The sequence below is a fragment of the Budorcas taxicolor genome, chromosome 6 (genome assembly GCF_023091745.1).
Source record: "Budorcas taxicolor isolate Tak-1 chromosome 6, Takin1.1, whole genome shotgun sequence".
Lineage (NCBI taxonomy): Eukaryota > Metazoa > Chordata > Mammalia > Artiodactyla > Bovidae > Budorcas > Budorcas taxicolor.
In genome coordinates this window covers 98,213,071-98,220,669 of record NC_068915.1, presented here as the reverse complement: position 1 = coordinate 98,220,669, position 7,599 = coordinate 98,213,071, and positions in this window count along the sequence as shown.

The window sequence follows — 7,599 nt, the reverse complement described above, 5'->3', positions numbered from 1 at the left end:
AGCTAGCAGGCATGACTTGCCTAATCATATTTATGCTGATCAACCCTTTGTAATTTTTCACTTTGCTGACTCTACTTGAGCCCCCTGGTGACTACCCCTCAGTACTCTCTTATTCTCCCTCCTAAATGCCCAGTTGAAACCGAGCAGGGCCCGGCAGGGGTCTTCCAGGGGGCAGACTCCTCCTCCTTCCTCAGCACCTGCCTCTTGTTTGCAGAAAAGCTTTGGCCTCCTATGCCTTCCCTGAATTCCTAAGAGCAAATTTAATCTGAAAAATGAAAAAGTGCAGAAAGGAAAGCAGTCAAGCAATACAAGATGATAAAAGTTTAACCATAAACTATGGTTAGAGTCAAGGAAGGGACTTCCCTGGTGGGCCAGTGATTAAGACTCTGTGTTCCCAATGCAGAGGGCCCATGTTCCATATCCCTGGTCAGTGAACTAAACCCTGCGTGCTGCAACTAAAGATCCTGCATGCTACAACCAAGACCTGGAACAGCAAAATAAATAAATAAATATATTTTTAAAAATTAAAAAAGTGATGTGGTTGCTCCTAGTATCAAATACGTTAAACTCACCATTGGAAGGTTGCAAGCTGGTCCAGGTTATATTATCAGTCTGGCAATCCCAGTTTAGCTCTCTCAGGCTCAAAATGGTAACTTCAGAGAAATTAATAAATAATTATTGGGACTAATTCAGAGGCTTTCAGTTAATTGGCGTATTAGGAGTTCACTCTTGGTTACAATTAAACAAAGGTAAAAAGCAAATATATAAAGGGGGTGACAAGATGGGAAGAAAGAAGATAGTCTAGAAATAATGGGCTCTATTTTCTTTTACTAGTTTCCCTAGTGGCTCCATGGTAAAGAATCCGCCTGCCAGTACAGGAGATGCAGGTTCAGTCCATAGGTTGGGAGGATCCTTTGGTGAAGGAAATGGCAACCCACTCCAGTATTCTTGCCTGGGAAATCCCATGGACAGAGAAGCCTGGTGGACATGGGATCACATGGGATCACAAAGAGTCAGACATGACTTAGCAACTAAACAGCAAAAAACAACAAAGCTTCTTTCATTTAAGTCATCTGAGTGGAAAGCATCACAGAGGGCCTATCCAGGAGTCTACCCTGGGACATGCTGACTGAGTCCTGAGGGGGGAAACAATTTCAGTTACTTGCAAATTCTTTTGAAGAGCAGTTTGTAAATGTTACTGCAAGCACCTGGAGATGTTGTTAAGGCCCTGAGTGCTGTGCTCCACCCTCTGAAATTCTGATGTCTTAAGTTTGAGGTGGGGCTGGAGAATTTGCATATCTAACAGCATCCAAGATGCTTCTACTCCAGCATTTGGAGAATCATTGCTTTGCAAAACCATGAGAGCTTTCTCTGTAGTGTGAAATGCCTGCTGTTTTTCTGTTGGCACCTCTATTTTAGGTAAACCAGGATTGTACCCTTTCCTCATCAGAAATTCTCCATTTCGCCCTTTAGGTCAATGTCAGCGTCTAAAGGAAACAAATTGTCCATAAGGGCTGCTTTTTGACACAATCCTTGAAGATGATGCTGTGCAAGTGCTGCACTCAATATGCTGGCAAATTTGGAAAACACAGCAGTGGCCACAGGACTGGAAAAGGTCAGTTTTCATTCCAATTCCAAAGAAAGGCAATGCAAAAGAATGCTCAAACTACCACACAATTGTACTCATCTCACATGCTAGTAAAGTAATGCTCAAAATTCTCCAAGCTAGGCTTCAGCAATACGTGAACCTTGAACTTCCAGATGTTCAAGCTGGTTTTAGAAAAGGCAGAGGAACCAGAGATCAAATTGCCGACATCCGCTGGATCATTGAAAAACCAAGAGAGCTCCAGAAAAACATCTCTTTCTTCTTTATTGACTATGCCAAAACCTTTGACTGTGTGGATCACAATCAACTGTGGAAAATTCTGAAAGAGATGGAAATACCAGACCACTTGACCTGCCTCTTGAGAAACCTGTATGCAGGTCAGGAAGCAACAGTTAGAACTGGACATGGAACAACAGACTGGTTCCAAATAGGAAAAGGAGTATGTCAAGGGTGTATATTGTCACCCTGCTTATTTAACTTCTATGCAGAGTACATCATGAGAAATGCTGGGCTGGAGGAAGCACAAGCTGGAATCAAGATTGCCGGGAGAAATCTCAATAACCTCAGATATGCAGATGACACCACCCTTATGGCAGAAAGTGAAGAAGAACTAAAGAGCCTCTTGATGAAAGTGAAAGAGGAGAGTGAAAAAGTTGGCTTAAAGCTCAATATTCAGAAAACTAAGATCATGGCATCCAGTCCCATGACTTCATGGCAAATAGATGGGAAAACAGTGGAAACCGTGACAGACTTTATTTTGGGGGGCTCCAAAATCACTGCAGATGGTGACTGCAGCCATGAAATTAAAAGACACTTACTCCTTGGAAGAAAACTTATGACCAACCTAGACAGCATATTGAAAAGCAGAAACATCACTTTGTCAACAAAGGTCCATCTAGTCAAGGCTATGGCCTTTCCAGTGGTCATGTATGGATGTGAGAGTTGGACCATAAATAAAGCTGAGTGCCGAAGAATGGATGCTTTTGAACTGTGGTATTGGAGAAGACTCTTGAGAGTCCCTTGGACTGCAAGGAGATCCAACCAGTCCATTCTAAAGGAGATCAGTCCTGGGTGTTCATTAGCAGGACTGATTTTGAAGCTGAAACTCCAATACTTTGGCCACCTGATGCAAAGAGTTGACTCATTTGAAAAGACCCTGATTCTGGGAAAGACTGAGGGTGGGAGGAGAAGGGGACGACAGAGGATGAGATGGTTGGATGGCATCACCGACTCGATGAACATGGGTTTGGGTGAACTCCGGGAGTTGGTGACAAACAGAGGGGCCTGTTGTGCTACAGTTCATGGGGTCGCAAAGAGCAACTGAGCAAATGAACTGAGCTGGAATAATGACTTTATAGGAACATTAAGTACCCATGCATCAGATAACAGAGAAAGGCAAAAAGTGTAATGGCAATCATGACTATCAGAAGAATTACTCTGAACCTATTTTTATAAGCAATTCCCTAGTCAGCCTGGGACTAGCCAGTTTGAGTCACAGGTTAAACTAGGTATTGCAGATTTCTGTTCAAGAACTTGTAGTCAGGTCAAAAATCTTTGCACAAACCAGTGTTTCAGACCTCTCCTGGTAGTTTATCATCCTGATAAAATGAATTTGCTTGAGTATTTTTGGAAAGTCGAACTGACCACTGATATATGGTGGGTTCTTTGACAGCCACCACTGAGATGAAGTTTGGTCTATAGGGCATTTATTAAGGATCAGTGAAACCAAGCAGGACCCTGCAGGGCCTTCTTGGGTACAAAAGCTCCTCCATGTCCCCCACTTCTTGTTTGTAGAAAACGCTTAGCTTCCTAGGCCTTCCCCAAGTTCCAAAGAGGAGACTCAAGCAGTTAATAATTAGAGAATCAAGGGAATAGAGAAACAAAGGAAAAGCAGTCAGGACACAACAGTTCAGTCACAACAGAGTCACAGGAGCCCTAGTTCCTCTGGAAGGGTTATAGATAATAATCTGAGGCATACCTTGGAGTTGTTGTGCAGAAACTGAGATTCCCCCAACCTGGTGGCAGATGGTGACTACAAGCTGACCCATGTAAATCCCAGACTGGTTGAAAGCAGAAAACTAATAATTAAGTTTCCCAAAACATCACCCTGTTACTTCACCACCAGTTAATCAGAAGAATGTTCACAAGCTGATCAGATACTTTTGACCCTCACCCCTATTGTTGCCTTTAAAAATCCTTCCCTAAAAGCCATGGGGGAGTAAACCCAAGTTTGGTTCAGTAATGACAACACCTGGGAGGATGGAGAGTGGTGGAGGGGAAAAGGATTAGGCAGAAAGTGAAATTCAACAGTCATGCAGACTTGGCAAAGCCTCAGCCTAACCAAAGCCACAGGGAGCTCTGGGGCATATATGACCCACAGGAGTTATCCCTCATTGAGCCAAAATGGCCCTTATGCCCCTGCTGCTGCTGCTGCTGCTAGGTTGCTTCAGTTGTGTCCAACTCTGTGCGACCCCATAGACGGCAGCCCACCAGGCTCCCCCGTCCCTGGGATTCGCCAGGCAAGAACACTGGAGTGGGTTGCCATTTCCTTCTCCAATGCATGAAAGTGAAAAGTGAAAATGAAGTCAATCAGTTAAATGTCAGCCACCCTAGAAAGGGCAGGTCCTTGGACAAGGTAGCTTCCTGGAGCTAAAAGAAACTTTGGCAGCTGAAATAGGAAGTCTTGTTCTTCAGAATTATGTCTAAATTATAAGTTGCATTTTGACGAGGTCATCACAGGAAGAAATGTCCCAGGAATTCTCATTGAGGAGACAAAAATGTCCAGTTTAAGGTATAAGTTGCCGTCTGATTTTTCGGTCTGATTGTGGAGGATAAATGCCCTGAATGGTGTTAAATAAATCACATAATTGTCTCCATATGGCTTTGTGAGAAAATAATTAGATAATAGCTTTCATTATGAGTCCCTTTTCTCTTTCTATTCTTGATGTCTCTTGGGTTTCTTTAAGGCTCTGGAAGATAACAATAATAGGAGCTAATTAATGGAGGCCTGGAGTACACTTGAAACGTGCAGATGTGCAGAGCTGATAATATTCTAGAGGGTTCTAGGGTCAGTTAATTCAATAGTTGCAAAGTCCAGTGGTTGGAAAGTCCATTTGTTGGAAAGATTTGAAGTCACTTTGATTGTTTAAGAATGATATTTAAAGAGGTTAAAGTCCATTGTGAGACCATGAGTCTTGATCCAAAGGTCATGAGAGAAAGATAATTATACTAAGAACTGCAAAACCTCTTGGCACTAAAGGCTCCATCCAAACTCATGCACTAAGACACTTGAACAGACTTCATAGCTTCTAGCAGAGTAAGGCCATGTTCCTGAGATGACCCAGCTGCCCTTGAATTTCTGTCTCGATAAGCTGAGGAGTGACCTCCCTTTCTTAGAACATTTACGTAAAAGAGCTTACAATTAAAAATCCTTCCTCTATCCCTTTTAGATGTATTTGTATTTCCTACAATCTGAGCATCTTTCTCAAGGACCTGAAAACTGTTCCTTTAAAATGTAATCATCACGAAAGATAGGGTCATGTGAGAGTTGGACTATGAAGAAAGCTGAGCACCGAAGAATTGATGCTTTTGAACTGCGGTGTTGGAGAAGACTCTTGAGAGTCCCTTGGACTGCAAGGAGATACAACCAGTCCATTCTGAAGGAGATCACCCCTGGGATTTCTTTGGAAGAAATGATGCTAAAGCTGAAGCTCCAGTACTTTGGCCACCTCATGCGAAGAGTTGACTCTGGAAAAGACTCTGATGCTGGGAGGGATTGGGGGCAGGAGGAGAAGGGGACGACAGAGGATGAGATGGCTGGATGGCATCACTGACTCGATGGATTCTTTACCAGCTGAACTACCAAAGAAGCCGCCTTTAGAAGGGTAGAGGCCTCATTTCAAGAAAATGCCAGTTAGCAGTCCAGGTCAAATCATATTTACATTGACCAATCTTCTTACCCTTTTCCAGTAATTTTTCACTTTCCTGCCTTTGCTTCAGCCCCCTCTCAGCCCTTTGTACTTCCGCATTCTTCCTCTCCACAAATTGGAGTGGAGCTCAGGTCTTTTCTTCAGTGGTGGTAGTGGTGGTGGTGGTGGTGGTGGTGGTGGTGGTGGTGGTGGTTTAGTCAATAAGCCGTGTCTGAGTCTTCCGACCCCATGGACTGTAGCCCACCAGGTTCCTCTGTCCATGGGATTTCACCAGCAAGAAGACTGGCGTGGGTTGCCACTTCCTTCTCTAGGGGATCTTCTCCTATGATAGTAATTACTACGTAAAGTCTGTTTTTACTCCTTTAATGAATGTCCAGCTTTGTTTATCTTTGACAGTAGCCAATGCCATCTTCTTGATACATAAAACATTTGGCATGGAACAAGATGTATTTATTTGAGATCAGTAGAGAATTGCAATTCGGAATCTGCAGACATGGCAAGCCACATGGAAGCCCCAGCACAGCAAGAGAAGGAGAACATTTTTATCAAGAGGAAAAGGCAGTTTGGAGGGCAATTGTAAAAAAGGCACCCAGGGCTTTTCATATGCTGAGTAAAGAAAGGTCTTTCTTCCTCTTGTTGGGCTTGCCTATTGTCACAGGGTGTGAGAGCTCCCCCTCCTGGTCTCCGGATTATATTTAACTGAGGCTTCAGTTTACTAATTATTTTCCACAGGAGAAAGCTTTCTACTTCTGGAAGTCATCTGCTCATGGAGACTGTTTAAGGAGCCTCCGAATCAGATCTCCAGTGAACTAGATATCTGGGGTCCTAAGTGCATCAGGCTGGTGGTGAGGAGTGAATTATGTCCCCACAATGCTTATGTTGACACCCTAAAAACCAGTACTTCAAGACTATGACTGTATTAAGTTCAAATGTGTTCCTTAGGGTGGGTGGGCCCTAATCTAAATGACTGATGTCCTTACAGGAAGAGAAAGTTTGAATACACAGACACCAGGGATGCTCGTGCACAAAAGAAGGATCATGAGAAAACAGAGCAAGAAGGCATCCATTTACAAACTAAGGAGAGAGACCTCAGAAAAGAAAAATCCTGCTGACACCTTGACTTTGCACTTCTAACCTCCAGAACTGGAAGTAATTTCTGTCATTTAAGCCACCTAGTCTTGCAGTACTTTGTTATGGTAGCCCTAGCCAACAAATACAACTGGGAAGCAAGAGTGTGTGTTGGTGCTAGGAAACGTGACTAGGATCTATGTTCTCTCCTAGTATGTTCTAAGGCTGACTTCTGCTGATATCTTTTCTTATATCTCCTGGTGGTACACCAAGGAAGGGTAAGGTAATCGTAATGTTCTTTTTGGAAACATACTGTGTACCTGTTGGACTTATATGTTTGTGTACCTATTGGACATATACTGTTGAAATTGTAGGGGGAGTGTGTAATTTCCTCGGTTCTGTCTTGCTGCAGCAAAAATTTGAAGCAATGAACATACCAGTGTTACATCTCCGTGATACAGATAAGGTTTTTTTTGGCAAGTGAAAGAAAATACATCTTCGAGGCATAAGGCATGAGGGCGGGTTGACCCAAAATATGTGAAGAGAAGAGACACCCCCAGCTCAATTTTGGCTCCTCTGTTTATGTGTTTTTTTCTCCTCCCCCTGAGACTGCCCTATGTAAACTGGGCTAGCCAGGAGGGCTGTTTGTTTTACCTGAGGTCCTCACTACGGTCCTCAGATCTTCCTTTGCTCTATATTCGCGGGCTTTTCCCTTCTTTGTCTTTTAGCCACCACCGTTTTGGACTCCTTTTTCCTATTCTAACTACCTAACAAAATGATACTTTGAAAATACTTAACAAAGTTGGAAAGTATCTAGGAGGAATCCATCAGAGTAGGAATCATGCCAAGCTTTACGAGCCTCCCTAAAAGAATTTCAAAGACTTGATGGGGATTTCTGACATAAAGATGATAATATCAGTGTGTGTGTGTGTGTGTGTGTGTGTGTGTGTGTGTGTGCGCGTGTTATTCGCTCCATCTTCTCCAACTCTTTGCAAC